Source organism: Microcaecilia unicolor, chromosome 2 (assembly GCF_901765095.1).
Source record: "Microcaecilia unicolor chromosome 2, aMicUni1.1, whole genome shotgun sequence".
Taxonomy (NCBI): Eukaryota; Metazoa; Chordata; class Amphibia; order Gymnophiona; family Siphonopidae; genus Microcaecilia; species Microcaecilia unicolor.
Window position 1 is genome coordinate 578461006 of NC_044032.1, and position 25093 is coordinate 578486098.

The following is a 25093-nucleotide window of genomic DNA, read 5'->3' on the forward strand; positions in this document are numbered from 1 at the left end:
TTCATTTTCCATGATTCTCTTATAGTCATGACAACACTGCTTTTCTGTTACAGCAACATGATAATGTTTACAAAGTTTCCAATAAATGAGATGTACCACATTATTGTGCCTTTCCATATAACAAACCTTCTCCAATCAGAACTTTATATAGTCTGCTACAAGATGCAAAAGCATTTCCAGCTCTTCTTTACATAATCTATATCAGTTTTCCCAGTTTTTTTTTCAAGCTTGTTGTGAACCATCTTGTCTGTAATCCACTGTACTAGGCTGCAACTATCAGTCTCTCATCCTTAGTTTCAGTTCACCTCTCTACAACCATTTACACATCCTGTTTGGTCAATGAGGTTCAATGTGGCACTTGTTACTTCTTGTTTGTTAATCCAGCTCTTACAAGTGACAAATGCACTCTTTAAATAGTTTTTTCCTTTTGTTTTGCAAATTCTGTTTTCTTTCCTGTGTATACTGGTAGATTCTCACTCCTGCTGCCTTCTACTTGTTGGAATGCTTATGCAAGTTTAATGACGGAGATGGATTTCAGACATTCACTTTAACACCTCGATACTTTTTTGCATATTTGGATCTGTTAAATAGGCCTTGAGGCCTTTGATAGAAGCTCTATAAGGGCAGTTCTTTAACTGGGTGCTCCCATTTACATGTCCCTTCATTGTGAAAAATTACGCATGTAAATGTACACTTACCCGTGAAAGTACTAGCAGAGTGCCTAGACACTATTCTGTAAGGATACATGTATGTAAGTGGCGTGGAGGGGCATAATCGAACGTTGCCAGCCAAATAGATCGCCGGTGATCTATGTTGGCGGTGGCGTTACAGCTGGCCGGAACCGTATTATCGAAAAAGATGGCCGGCCATCTTTTTTTTCGATAATACGGTTTAGCCCGGCCAATATAGCCAGGATGCAATATTGGAGAAACAGGCCAGATGCCTTCATCTGTTAGTAATAGTTTTGCATCTTTCTACCAATATATTTCACTACAGTTGATCTCTATTAACAGAGCAATGAGAGATTTTACAATAAATACATGAATGCAATTTTGCATATAGCCCAGACTGCATTTGTAAGGATGCAAAATTGTAGGGGATAATATTCAGCCCATGGTGGTATACAACTTTTAAGCTGCTTCTAGCTGTGGGCTGACCAAACCCCAGATATTCAATGTGGAGGCATGTGCAGCTCCCGGCATTGCGTATCTGGGTATATCTGCTGACCCAGAAGTTAACCTGCCACCGGAAAATATTCAGACCAGTGCCTTGTTAACTCATGGGCCAATGATCAAAGGTAGAGGCCATTAGCATCGGTCTAGCAACTGCATTTGCCTTCGCCCTATGGTCAGAGCCGGCAAGTGCATGTAACAAGCTCACTGGCTCTGAGCACAAGTAGCATGCAAATGAAAGCTAAACAGAACATTATGCATTTCTCCCCAATGCTCAGTGAGCAGCACGACTATCATTGGCACTGCTCCTGTGGCAATCCCTATGCCAGCTCAGACCTGGAATTAGGATTTGCGTAACATTGGGGAGGAATGGGGAGCCCTGTCCATTTGCATGCTTACAGGCCCCACCCCCTAGCCTTCCCTATTCAAAAGTTCCCATGGTTACCCCATGGGTACCACCCCACTTGCTCTGGTGGCATAGTGCCCCCCAAGCCCTCCCCTGTACTTTTGTGAAGCAGGAGGAGGGAGTTGTATTTATAGTCCTGATCTAACATCATATTCAATGTTTCTATACTAATGCATAATGGACAAGATTCTATACATGGTGCCTGAAAACTCCAAAGCAAAGGAAACAGTGGATACAAAAAAATCCTCTCTCAAGTGGTGTCTTCTTAAACAGTTATTTTATTTTTTCCAACCCTGGCTGGGCGGTGGCAGTTGTGCATTACTTCTCGTCCAGAGGCGCTTTAACTAACTAACGGGGTTGGGAACTTTCTTATGTTGTCTGGTGCCTGGAATTGGGAAGGATAGAGGCATATTTTCAAAGCACTTTGGGAGGCTAAGTTCCATAGGTTTCTATGGAACTTTGGGAGGCTAAGTGCTTTGAAAATAAGCCTCATAGTGTTGGATCCATCAATAGCTAGGGCGAACCTCCCCAATAGCAAGACAAACCAATTTTCTAGATGTGCCGACAAATACCGTAAGGTACTCTGGTTTCCGCGTCTCTTCATCTCATCCCACTTGTGGTGTTCAACACTTGTTTGGCTGAACGTATAGCAAATTCTCTAAACTCTCCACATTAAGATTAGCAAGGCAATTACAGAAGGAGGCCCAGTCTCAGCCAAACTCTTCTGAATTTACAGACGATCAAAAGAAAGTCATAGGAAAACTTGCAACATGTCTTGAATTAAGGAGCGCAGCCTTACAGTCCAGTCAGAGTCCAGAAGACTTTAAGCTGGAGGATTTGAAGAAATTAGAACCAATAATAAAGAATATTCTTACCTATAACAAAGAATTCCCTTTTGATGTTCAGCCTGTCCCTCTCAGAGTATTTCAATTTGCAGAAAGTTGATCAGTTGTTTTTATCTACATATTCTCTTTCTTGATTGGAAGTGAATAGACCCTGACGCAGGCCTATACGGCCGAAACACGATTCGTGTCGGGTCGTTGTTTTAATTGGTTTGCAATAAAGAACTTGTTTAAGAAGACACCACTTGAGAGAGGATTTTTTTGTATCCACTGTTTCCTTTGCTTCATTGTTCTTCTGTGGAGAGAACACCTTCTGTGTGTGTTGGCCTGAAAACTCCATGCATAAAAAAAAAATGCCTAGGTATATTCTGTAAAGTACACCGAAATTTTATAGAATAGGCTTAAATTTCTGCATGGTATATAGAATAACATCGAGTGCCTCTCCATACGACCAAATGTAGTCATGGCCATTTACGCTATGTTTTACTTGGCGTAATCCTGATGCCTAAATTAGGTGCAGAACGGGTGTATCCTACAACAATGCGCAAAGATTTTAGAAATGCCCATGACCCGCCCATAGCCCTGACCCCTTTTCAACTATGCGACTTAGGATTTAGGCGCACCATATAACAGAATACGCTTAGCGAGTTGTGCGCATAAATCTTAATTAATGCCAATTAGTGCTGACAATTGCTTGTTAACATCCAATTAACAGAACTGATTAGCTAGTTAACCAATTGTTACATTTATTGTTATAGAATATACTTCAATTTCTGTGCAGAAATTAAGGCGCCATATGTATAATCCCAACGGATGTGCTCATAACCTTTCATTTGCATGTTCATTTCCTCAATATGCACTCATATCATGATAATGCAATTTAGTAAAAGTTTTAGTCATCTTAATTAAGTACTTTGTACAAAATATGGCCTTTAGTACCACAGAACATTTTAGTATGGTTTAGTGAACAAGTCACTTGCTGTTCAGAGGATGAGGGCCACAAGTTAGTTAGATTCTCATGCCTATTCCTCAGGGACATCCTGAAAACCAGACAGTGTTGCTGCACTTCATGATTATAGCTTTACAAACCCTTTTCACACTAGTAAAGTACTAATTGTGGGAAATTGTATGACCATCTCAAGAGAAAATAGTATTGAATGCGCAGTTCAGGAGTGAACATTTTTCTTTATTGATATTTCAAGTGATAATGTCCAAGGCACTAACTGGATGAAAATAAAAAGCAGTAAAAGAAAGAAAATGGAACAGCACCTGAAAATTACAGTAATTGATTTTCTATAAAACAAAACATATCAAAGGAAAGGCTACAAAAGAGTACAACAGAGTTTTCAATAAGAATTCAGAAACAGGAAATTAAAGAACTAAGAAAACTTACATAAGTGCTTTGTTTCAGATAAGAGGTGCAAGAAAAAATTAATAAAGCAAGCAACGGTTTATGAAATAACACAAACAAGACTGAGAATATATGAAATGATAGCAGTAAAAAAAGAAAGACATGGCGGAAAATATGACAAGCTTAATAGATCCTGTTCAGTGTTTAGATTTCTGATCTATTTTATATGACTTCAAAATATTGTACTATATAATGCCATGGCTTATAGAGCATTTTATACTCAGTGCTGTGTTGAACGAAACAACATTTAGGATACACACGAGAGGGGAAACTCAGGAGGACATTTCAAAAGTGAAATTTGCAAATAGAGGCTATGGGGTCCTTTTACTAAGTCATGCTAATAAATGGTTGGCAGTAGTTTTAGCATGCGGGTTTCCCGGGTGCTCCTGTCACTTTTTAGTGTGGCTCTAAAACAGCCGAAATTCTATATCTGCCATTAATGGCCATGCACTTATTTCCAAATTAGTGCACGGTCATTACCACCTGAGTCCTTACTGCCTACTATTTAGTAGGCAGAAAGGGTTCACACGCTACTCGTACGGTAATTGGGCAGTGTGTGGCAATGTGCCCATGCTGCTCGAATACTGCTGCGAATGTCTCCTCCCCGCCCCCCATGCTAGAAAATAAAAATGGTAATGAGGTTTGCTGCATGCTACCCACGTGGTACCCTACCGTGCCTTCGTAAAAGGGCCCCTTAGTATATTCATAACATCCCAAACTTATCTCTAGATCAGGGATTCTCAGTCCAGTCCTTGGGACACACCAAGCCAGTCTATTTTACAAAACGTCCACAGTGAAAATGTATGAGATGTTTGCATTCAGTGGAGATGGTGTATGCAAATTTATCTCATGCATATTCATTGTGGATATCCTGAAAACCTGATTGGTTTGGTGTGTCCTAAGGATTGCCTTAAGAAATCATGGTTGAGATATATTAAAGAATGCTATGTATGTTATTTACCATGGGTCCCATTTTATGCAATGGGACTTATTTATCAATTACATGTGAAAAGCATTAGCAAATTTTAGTAAATCTAGCCCTTGAAGTATATTCTGTAAATGAAAGCCGAAGACAAGGCTTGACTATTTCAAACCAGATTGTCCTTGTATTCTCTTACAATTAATTTTTAGTGTGATAACATAAATAACACATGCTTTTGAGAAAATTATTCATAGCAATGCACTTGATGCCAAAAGAGACCATTTTATAGAAACATGCTTTAAATTGTGCTTTAAAAACAAAACAAAACAGTAATACCAGCTTGAGTTAACATGGACCTATATGGCAATAAACCACAAACAGCAGAATATATTTAATTGCAGCTATGCAAATGAGACTTTAGGGTCATGTTACAGAGTGTTAACTGAAATATCCAGCTATGACTTTAGCATGCCTGCAGGCCTTTTATAGTGTTATGGGAAATTGATGTGTTCAGTTCAGTAGTTTCAACACAGAGCTCCCCTAAGGCTTATTAGAGTTTGGCAACCTGATGCCAATTTCAGCTTATGTGGATAATGTTTTTTCCTGGTGTACTTTATGAAGAGTTCTTTTTCAACATGGAACATATGAAAATAAAACTGTTGTTTGACAACAGATTTATAACTGGTACTACTGGTCTGAATATTTTGAAATCAACAATAGATCACTCCAAACACATTGGGGGGGGGGGAGGGGGAGGCAGCACAAGGGGATTTTCTGCTAAATGACCATATAGCAGGCCAAATAGTCGTAGATGTCTCTTATCAGTCCATAAAAGTTTCTGTTCAGGTTACATCTTCTATAGTGGGTCCCTCAGCGGACTCATTGTGTGGGCAGTTCCAGTGGCCAAATATTGTAATTGTGGAGACTTCTCTATTTGGGGGGTAGATGTGTCCTGAGGAGAAGTAAGGTCCTGCACACTTTACAAAGGCTCTAGTGTCTCACTCTTCACTTCACCGTAGACATTCACCCCAAAAAATCTAAGGATAAATATTCAGTTGTTGGCGGTCAGTGATTTATCCACCATCACTAGCTTTGTGCCTGGACATTCAATGCCAGGCCACTCTTGGGCACCAGAATTGAATATTCAATTATGTGTAGCTAGCTGGCACTTAATCAGTTAAGGGCTGATATTCAGCTTTAACTAGTTAAGTAAAACCAGCCAAAGTTAGGACTGCCATTTATGAAATCCTATTTGGCCAGGTAACTTAACCAGTTAAGGGGTAAATATCAGCACTTAACCAGTTAAGATCCAACTCCGTCCTTGGACCACCGTGTGTTAATCTGGAAGTACCGCCGGCCCAATGCGGGCGTCAGTGGTAGTTCCAGCCCTGGTGTGTACCATTTGCTGCATGAGGGAAAACAGGTACCTATTTTCTAGCGTACTGCTAACACAGCGGTAATTGGGCAGCACCGCACACTACCTGGTTACCGCCGGGTTAGCGCAGGAGCCTTTAATGTCACTTTAATGGGTGGCGTTAAGTGCTACCCCCTGCATGGCCATGCGGTATGTGAAATGTTACCACATGGCCACTGCCATCTTTTGGCTTTTTTACCCGCTGTGGTAAACAGTCCCGGCTGCTAGCGCATGGCCCTTTTTACCGCAGCTTTGTAAAAGGATACCCCAGTGCTTGCCCCAGGATTTGTAGCATGGAATGTTGCTACTAACTGGCTTTCTGCCAGGTACTTGTGACATGCATTGACCACTGTTGGAAGCAGGATACTGGGCTAGATGGACTACTGGTCTAACAGAGTACGGTTATTCTTATGTTCTTATGATATTCAGTGACACTATCTCATTAAGTGCCACTGAATATCAACAGACAGTCTTCCATAGGCAATTTAACCAGGCAGGAGCCTCTCATGCCTGGTTAGATCACTTTGAATATTGGTCCCATAATGTCCACTCCTGCTAGACATACAGGTCAGTAATCAAGCAATGTGATCAGCATTTTTTTTTTTTAAACACCAGCCACTGCAGCTCAGGGCCGCTGAGAGACTAGGCCAGGCCCGGGGCAAGGCAGCCCCACCTCTGCGCCCCCCCCCCCCCCGCTGTTGCCGCCCCCCGTCGCTCCCCCCGCCGCTGCTAACCCATGTTGCTCCCCCCGCCGCTGCAGTCCCCGGTCTCACCTGCCTGCCTCCAAGGTTCCGGGCCCCCTGCATTCAAAGCAGCAGTCATAGATCACCTCTCTTCTAGCCTTCCCTCCCTGTGTCCCGCCCTCGTCTGATGTAACTTCCGGTTTCCACGAGGGCAGGACACAGGGAGGGAAGGCCCAAAGGAAGGCAATCTGTGACTGCCGCTTCGAATGCAGGGGGCCCGGAGCCGAGGAGGCAGGCAGGTTAGACCGGGGACTGCAGTGCCGGTGGCCTGAGCCCAGCGCTGGGCCCCCCTTGGAGGCCCGGGCCCGGGGAATTTTGTCCCCATGCCCCCCCCCCCTCTCGGCGGCCCTGCTGCAGCTGAAAATAATCAAGATATTCAGAACCAGTATCCGGACAGTGGGTGGCAATGAATATCAGGATAGCGCGATCAGTGCCAGCATTATCCATATAGCTAACCAGATAACATTCAGACAGCATTTCTGCTGCTAACCTGTTAATGCTAGGGGGTGCCCTATTCTGCCCATGGGCTACCTTGGGGGTGCATTTAATAAGGCGCGCTGAAAAATGGCCTGTGGTAGTGTAGGCATGTGTTTTGGGTGCACACAGAATCATTTTTCAGCGCACCTGCAAAAAATGACTTTTTAAAATTTTTGCCGAAAATGGACGTGCGGCAAAATGAAAATTGCCACACATCCGTTAGACCTTATTGTTAACCTTTGACCTAGCAGTAAAGTCTCACGCAGTAACCAGGCAGTAACATAGTAGATGATGGCAGAAAAAGACCTGCACGGTCCATCCAGTCTGCCCAAGAAGATAAATTCATATGTGCTACTTTTTTATTTGTACTGTCCTCTTCAGGGCACAGACCGTATAAGTCTGTCCAGCCCTATCCCCGCCTCCCAACCACCAATCCCGCCTCCCACCACCAGCTCTGGCACAGACTGTATAAGTCTGCCCAGCACTATCCCTGCCTCCCACCACCGGCTCTGGCACAGACCGTATAAGTCTGCCCAGCACTATCTCCGCCGCCCAACCACCAGCCCCGGCACAGACCGTATAAGTCTGCCCAGCACTAGCCCCGCCTCCCAACCACCAGCTCTGTCACCCATTCTAGGCTAAGCTCCTGAGGATCCCTTCCTTCTGCATAGGATTCCTTTATTATTTATCCCATGCATGTTTGAATTCCGTTACCGTTTTCCTCTCCACCACCTCCCACGGGAGGGCATTCCAAGCATCCACCATCCTCTCCGTGAAAAAATACTTCCTGACATTCTTCTTGAGTCTGCCCCCCTTCAATCTCATTTCATGCCCTCTCATTCTACCGCCTTCCCATCTCCGGAAAAGGTTCGTTTGCGGATTAATACCTTTCAAATATTTGAACGTCTGTATCATATCACCCCTAGTTCTCCTTTCCTCCAGGGTATACATGTTCAGGACAGCAAGTCTCTCCTCGTAACGCAAATCCCATACCATCCTCATAGCTTTTCTTTTTACATCCTTAGCAAGATACGGCCTCCAAAACTGAACACAATACTCCAGGTGGGGCCTCACCAACGACTTGTACAGAGGCATCAACACCTCTTTTCTGCTGCTGGTCACACCTCTCTCTATACAGCCTAGTAACCTTCTAGCTACGGCCACTGCCTTGTCACACTGTTTCATCGCCTTCAGATCCAAGATCCCTCTCCCCATCCGTACCTAGCAGACTCTCACCGCCTAACACATACGCCTCTCTTGGATTTCTACTCCCTAAGTGCATCACTTTGCATTTCTTCACATTGAATTTTAATTGCCAAACCTTTGACCATTCTTCTAGCTTTTTCAGATCCTTTTTCATGTTTTCCACTCCCTCCGGGGTGTCCACTGTGTTACAAATCTTAGTATCATCCGCAAATAGGCAAACTTTACCTTCTAACCCTTCGGCAATGTCACAAATATATTGAACAGAATCGGCCCCAGTACCGATCCCTGAGGCACTCCACTACTCACCTTTCCCTCCTCCGAGCGAACTCCATTCACCACCACCCTCTGGCGCCTGTCCGTCAACCAGTTCCTAATCCAGTTCACCACTTTGGGTCCTATCTTCAGCCCATCCAGTTTATTTAAGAGCCTCCTGTGGGGAACCGTGTCAAAAGCCTTGCTGAAATCTAAGTAGATTACGTCTATAGCACGTCCACGGTTCAATTCTCCGGTCACCCAATCAAAGAATTCAATGAGATTCATTTGGCACAATTTCCCTTTGGTAAAACCATGTTGTCTCGGATCTTGCAACTCATTTTCTTCCAGGAAATTCACTATCCTTTCCTTCAGCATCGCTTCCATTACTTTTCCAATAATCAAAGTGAGGTTTACCGGCCTGTAGTTTCCAGCTTCTTCCCTATCACCACTTTTGTGAAGAGGGACCACCTCTGACGTTCTCCAATCCCTCGGAACCTCTCCCATTTCTAAAGATTTAGTAATAACCTACGCTCGTCTAATGCCACTTGGCATCCGTCCGATGTGTGCATCTGAAAAGAAAAATTATTTTTTTGATGTGCGTATGGGATGTGCGCCAAAAGTGAAATTACCGCAAGAACCAAGAGCCAAGCGGTAACTCCATTTTGGTGCACGTTGGACGTGCATAGACGCTTACACAGCTTAGTAAAAGGGCCCCTCAGTAATTATTTTCAACAATATTATCTAGATAATGCCAATGACAATCAATGACAGGCCCTGGTCAGCAGCTCTTATCCATGACGTAAATGCTGTCATCCAAATAAGGGCTTCTGAATACTGGGACAATAATCTACTAAGAGCTCAAAATTATAACCTTGCTTTCATAGGCGTAGACTGGGGGGGGCGAGGGGGGGCAATGCCCCCCCCAAACGACGATGAGGCGCCGTCGCGCCATTAGTTAAAAAAAAAAACACATGCACGCACGCGCTCCTCTCCATCCGCTTGGCTTTCCTGCTCTCTCGGTCTGCGTCCCGCCTTCCTCTGACGTCAGAGGAAGGCGGGACGCAGACAGAGAGGGCAGGGAAGCCAAGCGGAGTAGCGGACTGAGAGGAGCGTGTCCGTCTACCCCTCTCTCTTCCTCCCTCCCTCCCACAGCCGCAGGCAGCAGTCTTTTCCAGCGTTCCTGGCAGCGGTAGCGTTGTACACGCTGCCTTTGGCTCTGCCCCGAAGCCTTCTCTTCAAGTTTATGTTCCCGCATAGGTGGGAACAGGAACTTGAAGAGAAAGCTTCCGGGGCAGACCGAAGGCAGCGTGTACATCGCTACCGCTGCCAGGAACGCTGGAAAAGCTGAAGACTGTTGCCTGCGAGGGAGGGAGGGAGGAAGAGAGGGGGTAAACGGAGTCACCATCTTGGACCTCGCGGGGGGGGGGGGAGCAGAGGGAAGATGAATGGGACTGGGAGGGGTGGGAAGCAGAGGGAAGGAGCAAGAGATGGATGGGACTGGGAGGGGTGGGAAGCAGAGGGAAGGAGCAAGAGATGGATGGGACTGGGAGGTGTGGGAAGCAGAAGGAAGGAGCAGGAGATGAATGGGACTGGGAGGGGTGGGAAGCAGAGGGAAGGAGCAAGAGATGGATGGGACTGGGAGGGGTGGGAAGCAGAGGGAAGGAGCAGGAGATGAATGGGACTGGGAGGGGTGGGAAGCAGAGGGAAGGAGCAAGAGATGGATGGGACTTGGAGGGGTGTGAAGCAGAGGGAAGGAGCAGGAGATGAATGGGACTGGGAGGGGTGGGAAGCAGAGGGCAGGAGCAAGAGATGGATGGGACTGGGAGGGGTGGGAAGCAGAGGGAAGGAGCAGGAGATGGATGGGACTGGGTGGGGTGGGGTGGGAAGCAGAGGGAAGGAGCAAGAGATGGATGGGACTGGGAGGGGTGGGGAGCAGAAGGAAGGAGCAAGAGATGGATGGGACTGCGAGGGGTGGGGAGCAGAGGGAAGGAGCAACAGATGGATGGGACTGGGAGGGGTGGGAAGCAGAGGGAAGGAGCAAGAGATGGATGGGACTGCGAGGGTTGGGGAGCAGAGGGAAGCCTACTGGAAAGAAGACACTGAATAAAACAGAAGACACTGGGACCAAAGCGAATAGAAAAACTAAATGATCAGACAACAAAGGTAGATAAAAGTATTTTATTCATAATTTATTAATTGAAATGTGTCAGCTTTTTGAAATGTGCATCTGTGATATTTTGCCTGTAAATTCAATTCCTTCCTCCATATTAGCATATTCATTTGCATATGTATATATGCAAATGATATGCTAATATGCTCCGCCCATTCTTTGCCCCCCCAAATGAAACAGTCAAACTACGCCTATGCTTGCTTTTAAACTTCACAGACATTAAAAAACCCCCACCAAAAACAACAGACACTGGCTTACTTCTGTATTCTCCTCTGACTTTGGAACTTCTCTTTCTTTCTCCTTTTCAGAACCTATGAGATCCATCAGGGATCCTTTTTTTTTTTTCACCATGCCAATCATTTCTGCAAGCAGTTCTCCAATAACTTCCAAAGACACCTTTACACCACCCTATCTTCTCTGTGGATTCCCTGAAACTCGGGGGGCCTCCAAATTTGTAATCTTCCAAATTACATGTCTCTTGGTTTACTACCAAGATTTCTCTGGCTTGTAAGACAACAGCTGTATGCAGCAGAGTCTCAAGATGAAATCACACACTGTGTGACAAGCCCCCTAGAGCCCTACCCCATCCACTGCACTACAGCCATGGCAGGGAAGACAATAAACAAGGAGCGATTTTTGCATCCCTTTCTTTATTGCGCCTTGTGTAACCGTACCACCACCCACACTGCCCTTGGGACAGCCATGGCTGTATGTGCTCTCTTTCGATGAACTTACAGTACCTACTGATCCTAGCTTTTCAGCTCACCCCTCTACTTTCTTCAGCAAAACCAGAAAAAACTCATTTTTCCTTTGACCCAGGTCTTGTTCAGTATGCAGGACTCCGGTAGCCTCAAGAAACTGTACTCCCTCTTCAGAACTTTGGCAAAAAGGAGGCAAAGACAACTTTCTGATGTCACTAGCTCCTCCCCCTGCATAATTTCACATTAGTACGCGGCAGGCCATCAGGAATAAATTAATTCTGTGGCTTGCATTAATGGTTATGGCACTTTATAAGCAGAGTCTAAAACTATAAAACAAAATCTGAACTTTACAAAACACCTTCTGTAGCCGTAATGTAAATTGCCTCAAGCTCAGGTTAGGAAAGGCAAGTAATAATTTTCAAATACAACAATCCAAAAAGGATTTTAAAAACCTGTATATCTAAGCATTAGCTTTCCACAATCTGTTTTTTAAATAAAATATCTGCATAGTAATTAAAATCTATTTCAGTTTAATATAAAACAACCAAAAATAAAGGCTTTAAAACTGACCCCCGAAACATAAGGTTTCAAAATTCAAGATGATATCTATCAAAAACACTGATAGGCTCCTCTGCACAAGATAGTCACATTTCAAATAACTAATCACCCATAAAACCTATTGCAAATAAACACTAAGAAAAACTCAAAAGGCATAGAAGAGAGATGAAATTTCCAGCTCAGTGACTGATGAGGAGATATATGTATATATATAAGAAATCAACTGAGCTGGAAAAATGACACACTATCAAGAGGTGCTTAGGATGATCTGTAGCCTCAGTCTACCATTAGTCAAACTGATGACTCTTAATACACAACCACTGCAGGTCATCATATCCAGACAGACACTTCTTAATAATGGAAGTCTGTCTTTTATTGCAGTAACTGCAAAATGGATGTCCAGAGCTTGATTCCTTAAGAAAAGAGTGACCTGTCAAGCAAGCAGGTCACATCCCAACACCAAGAAAATCACTTTAAGTAATCAACCTGTCGAAAACCTTGCATTTTTAATTAGAATATAATTTAATCAGCATCCTTCACAATCACCACAACTCATTCACAGAATAAGGAAAATCATTCGTTAAGGAGGGCCCCCCTTTTTTTCTGAGGTCAGATCCCATTCTGTAGTGTAGGTGAGTTGATACAACTTACTAAGGGTCCTTTTATTAAGCTGTGGTAAGCACTAGCGCATGCTTATCGCCAGTTAAAACAACATTACTGTGAGACGTGCTTAGGTGTCCCACAGCAGTTTCGGAATTGGAGTGCACTTCCCACACACTATAAAACAGATTTTATTTTTTAGTGCAGGGGGTGTGTGTAGAGGTGGAGAGGGGGCGTGTCATGCACTAATTGGTTAGCACATGGGTACTGGCGCATACTGACCAATTAGCACAGGATTAGCATGGGAGTCCCTACCACCTACAAAATAGGTAGTGATATGAGCTCCCATGCTCTAATTAGGGAAATTTGCTTGTGGCTATTAAAGGAAAAAAAAGAAATTACAGCCATTTTACATTCATGCTAAAAGTGGCCTCAGCAAGCAGAAAAACCACGCACTTAAAATAGGAGAGGCCACTTTTTAATGCAGCTTAGTAAAAGGGCTCTTAAGTTTCTTAGCTAAGCTGACATCTTATCTAAGATGTCATTTTTTCCATGTGGGATAATATACCCTCTTTTTCTCTAAGCTATTTCACACAAAAAAAGATAATACTTACTACCTTTCTCCTGAATCTTTTATCTTGATCTTTTTTTAGTTGTGGAATTAGATAAAGAAATTACTAATATAATTACTTCTGTTAAACTCAATTAATTTTTGTCACTAATATGAATCTCATCAGTGCTACCTGTCAAAACCATTCCATATGGTGAATTCTGCAAATGTGAAGTCTACTAATGCAGAACAAATTGTGTAATTATTTCTTGCGTATATTATGCACAAGATCTCAATTTAGATTAAAAGATTAAGCCTGTCTAAACTGCAGCAATTCTTGAAAGAAGGTTGTAGATTGATAAAGTCCTTTAATGCTCACGCTGAACATTTGGGTTTTTTTTCTTTGCTTTTGAGGTGAATGCTAATAGAAAAAGGAAATAAATATAGATGAACTATGTACAAAATATAAATATAACTATCCAAACAGTAAGGGGGAAACTGAAGTATTAAAAAAAAATTAGGGTCTGTTTTATCAAGCTGCCCTAGCGGCTCCCGCGCGGGCAATGCCGATGGAGTTTTGTCAGCATTGCCGCATTGGGAACCGCTAGCACAGCTTGTTAAGAGAGGCCCCTTAATTCTTAAAAAAAGAAACACATCAACAGTTCATATAAGACTTCCTCAATCTAATTACAGAGATGATTCTAAGCTTTAAACTAGTGGTCCTAGGTGATTTAACATAGAAACCTTAACATCCTACCTTTCTGACTTTCTCATACCACTATCATAACTAGGTTTCATCCAGGTTAGCAGGTCTCCAACTCATGAAAAATAGCACATGCTGGTTCTGGTGTTTTCTAGAATGCTGCCAGATTAGAGGTTTTATTCCAAACCTCTAATATGGCAGCATTCTAATATTTACTGAATAGTTGATCTCTCCGTACTCACTAAAAATATTAATTGAAAAAATATCTACACGATCTAAAAAAAGTTATAAAAAGCAATTAGAGAGAACATACAGTCTTCTCCAAGCTGAAGAGCCTTAGCCGATTAAGACTTTCCTCATAGGGAAGTCATCCCATCTGCTATCACTTTCGTCGTCTTTCTCTGTACCTTTTCTAATTTCACTATATCTTTTTTAAGATGCAGTGACCATAATTGCACACAATATGCGAGGTGCGATACAAAAGCATTATAACATCCTAATTTTTCACAATCCTCTTGCGATTTAACAACTTTTAATAACTTTGTATCGTCAGCAAATTTAATTACCTCACGAGCAACTCCCATCTCTAGATCATTTATAAATATGTTAAAAAGCAATGGTCCCAGCACAGATCCCTGGGGAACCCCACTATCTACCCTTCTCTATTGAGAATACTGACCATTTAACCCTACTCTGTTTTCTATCTTTTAACCAGTTTTTAATCCACAATAGTACACTACATCCTATCCAATGACTCTCCAGTTTCCTCTGGAGGTACTTTGTCAAGTGTCTTTTGAAAATCCAGACACACAATTTTGACTGGTTAACCTTTATCCACATGTTTGTCCACCCCTTCAAAGAAATGCAATAGATTGGTAAGGCAAGATTTCCCTTCACTAAATCCATGTTGGCTTTGTCTCATTAATCCATGCTTTTGAATATGCTCTGTAATTTTGTTCTTCATAATAGTTTTTATCATTTTGCCCAGCACCTACATCAGGCTCACTGGTCTATAATTTCCCAGATCTCATCTGGAGCCTTTTTTTTTTTTTTTTTAAATCGGCCGTACACTGGTCACCCTCCAATCTTCAGGGACCATGCTTGATTTTAAAGATAAAATACATATTACTAATAATAGTTCTGCAAGTTCATTTTTCAGTACTCTGGGATGAATACCATCCAGTCAAGGCGATTTGCTACTCTTCAGTTTGTCAAATTGCGCCATTACATCTTCCAGGTTTATACAGATTTTATTCAGTTTCTCTGACTCGATCAGATATAGGAGGCTGTCAGGGAGGGGCTTGAGATGGTTCAGGATTATATCTATGCTGTTGTAGAGTTTTGGGGAAGGTGTATCACTACTAATGCTGTCAGAGTGTTTAGAGAAGGGGGAACAACAGATAATGCTGTTGGGGAGTTTGGAGGAGGGGAGTCACTGTTAATGCTGTTGTAGGATATGGATACCAGGTTGACTGATGCAAAAAAGTGCATCAGTTTTAAAAGGCTGCATATATGGAAAATTAGGGAGAGCAGGGAGCTCTTATTCACCATCTGCAGCTTTTTAAAATTGCTGCTTCTGCTAGATGTACTGGCAGATACACATGCACTCCAGCACATCATTATAGTACTTTAGAAAAGGCTCTGCATTTGGCAGCATTTTGTACATTATCAGTGGTATTGTGAACTCTCAACCTGGACATCTCAATTCCCATCTCAACATCAAGTATAACTCAGCTTCACCTGTCTCAGAATGATAATAGCTATATGGACTCCTGCCTACATTTCCTGCACCAGCTCAGATCTAGACTTTGTGACAAAGCACAGAAAATACTCTGGCAAAGTTATCTAACATTCTACACTAACAGCATCAGATAAGCCATACTGGGCCATACCAAAGGTCTATTGAGCTGGACTGACAACTATTGTAAACAAGATACTGGGCTTGACAGACCTTCCATCTGTCTCAGTATAGCAACGCTTATGTTCTTATGAGCATAGCATCTCGTCTGTAATAGTGGTCAATCAAGGTCACAAGCATTCAAGTAGGACAGCACAGAGTAGATCCACTCTTTGTTCCTCACACCCAGAGGTAAGAAATGATTTTCCTACATAGCTAATAATGGTTTAGAAACACTTCTCCAATGATTATGACAAAAGTAATTGAATTATTATCACTATTACCAAGTGGCCTACCACAATTACCGCTCGCACTAAGTCATATGTTGCAATGAGGATTAGATCTAGAGTTGTTTCCCCTCCCATCCATTTCAGCACCAGCGGTTTCATAAAGCCATCATTTATGGCATCTATAAAATCTTTACATTCCTAGAATTTCTTGATGAGATAAATGCTCAGTCATTCATTATTGTACTTCCAATTTTGTTAGTTTCCTTAATTTATATTAACATTTCATGGTGTTGCTTTACCTTGGGCAGTATTATATTGCACTTCTCTATTCTTCCCAGTCACACATGGAATTTCTATCCATAAAGTTTCCACATGCATTTTGTTTCCTGAATGACTTTCATTCTATTTATGCTATGCTTAACATGTGGATGGTGATTCTATGACACTGTTCCTATATTTAGGCACCAAAGCAGCGCCTACTTGGAGCCTGTTCTACAAAAAAAAACCCACCTCATGTGCCTACATTTCTTTATAGAATACTAGCAGAAAAATATCTGGCACTGCATATAATCAGATTTCAAAGCAAATGGACCACAGAATGTAATCTATTCCTAGGTACATGTTGTGTGCTTGCTCACAACATACTGCTCAGTGATATATCAAATTCCACAGTTTCACTGGACAGATAGATAGCTGAGTTGCTGCAGAGGGGGGGGGAGGGGGTCAACCCAAAATGATTGTTAATCTCCTCACAGTTGAGAGGATGATCCCTGCACAATTTCATTGCATTTGCTCATACTGGGTCGAAATGCAAGAACAAACACATAGGCAAACAAACTTTCTTCTTTATATGTAGAGACTAGAATAATACACATTTATATTTTAGACATGACCACCTACACCTATACAGAGAGTTAGTGTAAACAGTCACACCTAGACTGCTAAGAAACATACGTAAATTATAGTGTTCTGTAACTTCCGCGGGTAACTGTGCTCTGCTCATAATGTATGCCTACCTTCAAACTATAAGCCATCAGATTTAGGCACCAGTTTATAGAACAGTGAGTAGCCGGAATATTGGCAATGATGGGCTTATTTATTTATTTTGACATTTATACCCCACATTATCCTGAGCATACTTGAATTCAATATGGCTTACAATAAATAAAATGGCACATGTGTGTGCATATGCCTATATTCTGGTTATTTGTGTATACTCTTGGAACCTAAAAATAGGTACAGTGTTTCAAAATTACCCCCACAGTGCCACTCCTTCACCAGTTTGATCAATCTTATCATTTCAACATAATTTGTACACTGTTATCAGTGTTCCATTGTTATCTTCCTTCCAACAGCTCACTGAGATGCCTGTTGTGACTATAGCTGTTTAGTGCCGCTTTCAAACCAGCTATTTGATCCTGATCCTGATGACTGTTACCCATTTAGACTATCCAGCTTATAATCAAAAGTGAGCACCGGCCACCTTCCGACATAAATCAGGAGATGGCCGGCGATTTCTTAAAAGCGGCGAAATCGGTATAATCGAAAGCGGCATTTTTGACAGCATCGCCGCTTTCCCGTCGCTTCGCCGGCGAAAGTTCAAGGGGGCGTGTCGGTAGATTAGCGAAGGTGGGACATGGGCGGGCATGGGCGTGGCTACCAGATGGCCGGCTTTCGCCGATAATGGAAAAAAAAAGCGGCGTAAACAGTATTTCGCCGGCTTTACTTGGTCCTTTTATTTTCACGACCAAGCCTCAAAAAGGTGCCCCAACTGACCAGATGACTGGAGGGAATGGGGGATGACCTCCCCATACTCCCCCAGTGGTCATCAATCCCCTTCCAAACTAAAAAAATAAAACTAAAAACCTTTTTTCCAGCCTGTATGCCAGCCTCAAATGCCGTACCCACCTCCATGACAGCAGAATGTGTTGTATCCTCCGACAGCCTTTCCCTGGTTGCGATGTGGCTCTGGGGTGAGTGTGACACCTTTTCTGTTAGGTGCCCTGCAGAGAGTCACATTAGCAATGCATTGTGGTGGGTGTAGGGTACTGGGCTCTACTCCCATGGTGCTTTTCCCCCCGCTAACTGGGTCAGAGTGTGCCGTTTTGTTTCCTGTTGTAGTCCATGCGGTAGTCGCCATTTTTGTAAGCCAGTTTTAGTTCCCTTTCCTGTGTTACCCACGTTAGAGAACTTAGTTCTTACCTTGAATGGTGCTGAAAGAGGGCATTGTACACCATTGTGCAAGCTCTGACCTACTGCTAATCTTAGTACCAGGGGACTCTTTGCCAGTGGGGCACAACTTCTGATCTGCAGTTAACTGTGAGTAAACGTGGTTATTTCAAGAAAGGACTTTTTCAGAGAGATTAGTCTTCAGATGTGAACTGGTGTGTCAAAGTTATACAGCAGCAATAAGACCTAGAGGCTGTATGCAGGTCCCTGGAGCAATTTTAGTGGGTGCAGTACATTTGTGGGTAGTGGGTTTGGGGGGCTCAGCTCCCAAAGTAAGGGAGCTATGCACGTGGTGGGAGCTTTTCTGAAGTCCACCGCAGTGACCCCTAGGGTGGCTGGTTGGTGTCCTGGCATGTCAGGGGGGCCAGTGCACTAAAAATGCTGGCTCCTCCCACGGCCAAATGCTTTGAATTTGGTCGGGGTTTGAGATGGCTGACATAACTTTCCATTATCGCTGAAAAACAAACCCGGCCATCTCTAACCCGGCGAACTCCATGGCATTTGGCCGGGCTAAACCGTATTATCGAAAACAAAGATGGCCGGCCATCTTTTTCGATAATACGGTTCCGGCCAGCTGTAGCGCTGCCGCCAACATAGATCGCCGGCGATCTATTTGGCCGGTGACGTTCGATTATGCCCCTCTATATCTCCCAATCTCCTTATGCTCCTCCCTATCTTTCCTTATCATCCTTCCTACTCCTTCCATTTCCCACTCCTTAAGCTTCCTTATCTATCTTTTCCATTTGTTACCCATCTTTGCTTGTATTTATATTAAACCATACAACTACTCGTATGTAATAAATATATATATATTTTTTTAACTGCCTAGCAGTTGATGAGGGTAAAATGGAATCATTTATCTATGTTTGCTTTTGATTTACACCTAGGCTTCAGTTTCTCTATCAATATACTCTAACTTCCCTTTTTTTTTTTGTTAAATCAGTGACCTATGAAGATACCAGACTCCAAAAGATGCACACCTGAGAGACCTTTCCTCATGATCTGTTTAAAAGTTGCTCTCTCTCCTTTTTAAATGTTATCAAATCTGGTTAAGATGGAATCCATCATTTTGGAACAGGCTCTCTCTCATCCTCAAAATGCTGCCCAGTTCCTCACAAATCCAAAGCTGTCTTCCTTATGCCATAATCTTATTGATGCACTGGGACTCCAGAGCTCAGTTTATCTCTGTAGTCCTGCTCATGGATATAAGAACGTAAGAACAGACATACTGGATCAGTCCAATGGTCCATCTAGTCCTGAATCCTGCTTCCAACAGTGGCCTATTCAGATAAGAAGTACGTGACAGAATCCCAAATAGTAGAAATATTCATGCTACTGATCCCAGGAACAGTGGCTTTTCCCATGACTACCTCAATAAAAGACTATGGACTTATCCTCCAAGAACTTGTCCAAACCTTTTTAAACCAAGATAAACTAACCACTTATACCACATCCTCTGGCAAAAAATTTCCAGAACTTAACCATTCATTGAGTGAAATAATATTTCTGCCTGTTTGTTTTAAAAGTAGTACCTTGTAACTTCCTTTAGTGTCCCCTAGAAAGAGAAAAAAAATCAATTTACGTTTACCCCGTTCTACACCACTCAGTACTTTGAACTCGAAGGGAGGGAAGGAGGAAGGGAGGGACAATGATCCTGGAACTCAGAGGGAGGGAGGGGGGACCCTGGAACTGAGAGGGAGGGAGGGAGGGACACTGGAACTTGGAGGGAGGGGGGCCCTGGAACGGAGAGAGAGAGGGGAGGAGGGGGCCTGGAACTCGAAGGAAGGGAGGGATGGAGGGGGCAAGGGAGGGGGGACAGGGGAGGGGGAGAGGGAGGGGGGATGGGGGAATGCACCACCTGTAAAAAAAAAAATTTTCAGCACCCCCAATCATTTTGAAAAGTTGGCTCCTATGACTGGAGGGCAGTTCCTACTACAGGAAGCCTAGTAATGTTAGTGGCCAATTTGAAGTGCTACAGACATGGGATGGAGATGAATGGGCATCACTACCATTTCACTAGACACTAGGAACCTCTTTAAGCTTGGGGACTGAGTTAGGGGTAGGAATATTGTTTGATCCTATTTGACTCTATGAAATCCTAAGGGCCCAATGAGTGGAAGGTTAACCTAGGGACAGACTGCTAAATGTTGGAATCTTGCTCACATGTGGGGACCTCCCCCACCAAGGGGGCTGCTTGGGGGGGGGGGGTCAGGTACCATGATGAGTTGCTTGAAAGAACATAAGAATAGCCATACTGGGTCAGACCAATGGTCCACCTAGCCCAGTATCCTGTTTCTAACAGTGGCCAATCCAGGTCACAATCACCTGCAGAATTCAAATAGTAGCAACATTCCATGCTACCAATCCTAGGGCAAAGAATGACTTCCCCATGTCTGTCTCAATAGTAGACTATGGACGTTTCCTCCAGGAACTTGTCCAAACCTTTTTTAAACCCAGTTACGCTAACCACTGTAACTACATCCTCCAGCAAAGAGTTTCAGAGCTTATCTATTCACTGAAGGGATCCTTTTACAAAGCCGCAGCAAAAAGTGGCCTGCGGTAGTGTGGGCGTGTGCATTTGGTGCTGGGCCAGTTTTTACCACATCTGGAAAAAAGGAGTTTTTTTCAATGGGCCGGAAAAACAGCCTGTGGTAAAATCAAAACCAGCGCATGCCTATTTACGGCCTGAGCCCTTAACACAACCCATTGATCTAGCAGCAAGGGCTCGTGCGCTACAAGCACAGTGACTGGTCAGCATGCGCCAATTGCCGATTAGCGCTGGAAACGCCATGTGCAGTAGGAGATTAAAAAAAAATAAGTTGTCCAGGCAGTATGGGTGCATGCCAAATACAAAATTACCACCAGAGGGGTGCACTAGCCTGGTGGTAGTCTCATTTAGGTGCACGCACATAGAGCCCACCGCACCTTGGTAAGAGGGCCCCTCAGTGAAAACATATTTCCTCCTATTTGTTTTAAAAGTGTTTACATGTAACTTCATTGAGTGGGTGTGTGTCACAAGGGAGGGGGGGATTGTTGAAGGGGGAGAGGGTCTGTGCCATGAGGGGGTATATACAGCTACCCTTACAGCAAGCATTTAGATGTGCCTTGGGAGAAAATGTAAATACCACTCTACAGAATGCACATGTGTCTTGTAGGTCCACCAAGACCACTCCCTCTCCCCACCCTCCCCATCCCCTTGCCATTTAGATGTATTTACCTTTCTCACAAGTGAATGGCCTGTTTTGAAATGGCATTTAAATGCCTGGGCCTTTCCAGACATCTCAATGCTGCCTTTTATATATAGGGATGCTTCTAAAACATGGGCCATTACCTAATACAAAGGAATTGGAGTTAAACTTGACAGCGTTGACATAAACATTAAAATCCCTAAATACCAATAATTTTGAGAACCCAAGAGAAGCTTCTGCAGTCAAATAAATTAATTTAAACAAACCTTCATGAGTATCAAGAGGATTCTCTATCTTCCAACTAGAAAAAATACAGTCTACTCTCTCTTTGCTGCAGGGATATTATCGACACAGGGATCTCATCTCTACAAATTATTCCCATACAGCCATCCCTCTTGCCCAGGGGAGACCAAGTTAAGATAAAATAAATACTTCTGTCTCTGGCAGTCAACATTCTCTGATACAAACATTTCACCGCATATTTTGTTATCAAATCATGTGTCATTTCTCATTTACTGAACGTGCATTAGCTCAAATAATCCTTAATATACCTACATCTTTCCCCAGCTATCCACTGCTTGCATACCAATTTTATTATGCAACTGCTATACTATTTTTTTTTTAATTATAAACTTTAATCTCATTTTCTAGTTAGTCATAAAAGATTTGGTTTCTAGTTAGTCATAGAAGACTTGGATCTACCTACATCATAGATAACAGGAAAATTATGTTACCTCCCAAGAACCAATGTACAGCTTTAAATTGCAAGACAAAAATAAGTTCAATTCCCCTATTCCCCTGGTTAAGCAAATTGAACTACCCTTTTTTGACAATGTGCCCACTCTGGTGAAGTCAGCATTGAGGTGTGGGTCTTGCCTCCATACCATCACTTTCCCAAGCCTTGGTGGCTCAAATAAATCTTAAAGGGCCAGTGTAATAATCTGTATGTTAGAACTTCCCCCTCATTCTCTTGTGTACACAATTTTATACTTAATGAGCAAAATTGTGTGCACAGGCTATAGAATACCTACAGTTACGCATACAACATATTAGCTGCTAATGGACACTAGTAATAAATTACTGGTGTTAATTGGAGTTTACCACTAATTAGTACTAATTTGCAGTTATAGTAATAACTGCACTTGGTATTCTATAACAGCATACAAATTCTATAGTTTGTAACTGCAAGGTAGATGTGGGAGAGACCTAGGGCAGATCAGGGGCATGCATAACACTTATGCATTAAAATTATAGAATGCTAACATTAAGTTACATGCACAACTGTAACATTTAGTTGCAGACACTTACAGCAGCCATTGACATGGTATAAGTGACCACACCTAAACGCTGGCATGTAATCACCACCCTACGGTAGTATTATATAACAGCATTTACACATGTAATTGCCAATACAGAATTCTCTTTTAGCATGCAGCATCTGGGTCCTTAACTTTAGGCGATCTGTAGGGAATTACCCCCTCTGTGCTGAGCTTCACCACAGTTTTCTAACACGCATGCCAAAAAAAAAATCACTTAGACTGCATTAAACCAATGCAATACAAATTAATGCCTTGATATCTCTATGTTTCTATTACTTGTATCTTCACCTCAAACCTCAGCGGTGCCGCTTGTCAATATCATTAGATTTCTTCCTTGACAAGACTTATGCCCACCACCTCGTCATTGGCCACATAGATGTAAGAACATTTTTATTATTTTTCACGATGAAGTGGGGGCATAAACTTCCTACAAATGACTCAACAGAAGCTTGTGACTAAGCATATCAAAGGCTCCTGACTTACTTAACAGCTTCTTGTCTTTCTCCATAAACCCACCTCTCCTCTTCCCCAATTCTCTATCTCTGTGGGTAACACTCTCATCCTCCCTGTCTCATCAGATCGTAACTTTGGGGTCATCTATGGCGCCTCTCTCTTTTTCTCTGCACATATCCAACAGACTGCTAAAACCTGTCATTTCTTTCACTATAATATCTTCAAAATTTGTCCCTTCCTTTGTGAGCACACTACCAAAACCCTTATCTACACTCTTATCACCTCTCACTTAGACTTCTGCAACTTGCTTCTCATAGGTCTCCCACTTAACCATTTCTCTCCCCTTCAATCCACACTATTGCTATGCTCATATTAGCCCTCTCCTTAAGTCACTTCATTGGCTTCCTATCCATTTCTGCATACTGTTCAAACTCCTCTTATTGACCTACAAGTGAATTCACTCTGCAGCTCCTCAGTACCTCTCCACTCTTATTTCTCCCTACACTCCTCCCCGGGAACTCCGTTCATCAGGTAAATCTCTCTTATCTGAAGCCTTCTTCTCCACTGCCAACTCCAGACTCCATTCCTATTATCTTGCTGTACCATATGCCTTGAATAATCTTCCTGAGTCAGTACGTCAAGCTCCATCTTTGTTGGTCTTCAAATCAAGGCTAAAAGACCCACCTTTTTGAGGCTGCTTTTAACTCCTAACTCCAATTCACTTGTTCAGTACCCATGCCTGTTTTATCATTCCCACCTTAAGTATTTCCCTTATCCCTTATTTGACCTATTTGTCTATCCTCATTAGATTGTAAGATCTGTCGAGCAGGGACTCTCTCTTATATGTTCAGTGTACAGTGCTGCGTATGTCTAGTAGTGCTACAGAAATGATTAGTAGTAGAAATGGACAAAAGATAGGGTCAACATGCAACCAGGAAAGGAGACAAAAATGGCATCAAGAAGCTCCAAGCATCAAGAGTCTTTATTAAAGAAACCCGACATGGGCCATGTTTCGGCACAATATGTGCCTGCATCAGGGGTCCATACAAAAAACATACATTTGTTTTTTTTACTGACATTGTCTTTAATTGATAATTTCCAAAAATCACTCAAGCGTCAAGGTGTGGTAATTTATATATTATTTAAATTTCATCATTTACAAGATTTTTTATTACTCACTGTTTTTTTAGACAGTATTCACGCCTAACTTTTAGCTATTTTCTTTGATTATGTCTATCCATTTATGTTTCTATGAATGTTTATTAGTTTTCAAATTATATAATTTTCCATGTACAACACAAATATTGTATATTGATGTTCAAGTTATATGATTGTGTCCTTTTTGTAAAGACTCCTGACGTGACGCAGGCACATATTGCACTAGAAACATGGCCCTTGTCAGGTTTCTTTAATAATGACTCTTGATATGTCCCATGCTTGGAGCTCCTTGGTGCTGTTTTTGTCTTCATACCTAACAGAATTAGCATAGAATCATCTCCAACACTTGTTTTCCTCCAGACAGTACCCACAAGCACTGCTAAATATGTCTCTATGTAATGCCCAATATCTATTGGACATTACATAGAGACATTGATTTGAAGGGATGGCGAACCATACGTTCCTTCAAAAAATGGTTTAACTGTGGAA

At 42.6% G+C, this 25093-nt stretch overlaps 1 long non-coding RNA gene across 1 annotated transcript; it reads left to right on the forward strand.

Moving 5' to 3' along the window:
• The first annotated feature begins 2258 nt into the window (after window positions 1-2258).
• Window positions 2259-17307, forward strand: LOC115462664. The gene is made up of 3 exons (XR_003940915.1): window positions 2259-2499; window positions 13772-13774; window positions 17295-17307. It is a non-coding gene; the product is annotated as an uncharacterized LOC115462664 (long non-coding RNA).
• The last annotated feature ends 7786 nt before the right edge of the window (window positions 17308-25093 follow it).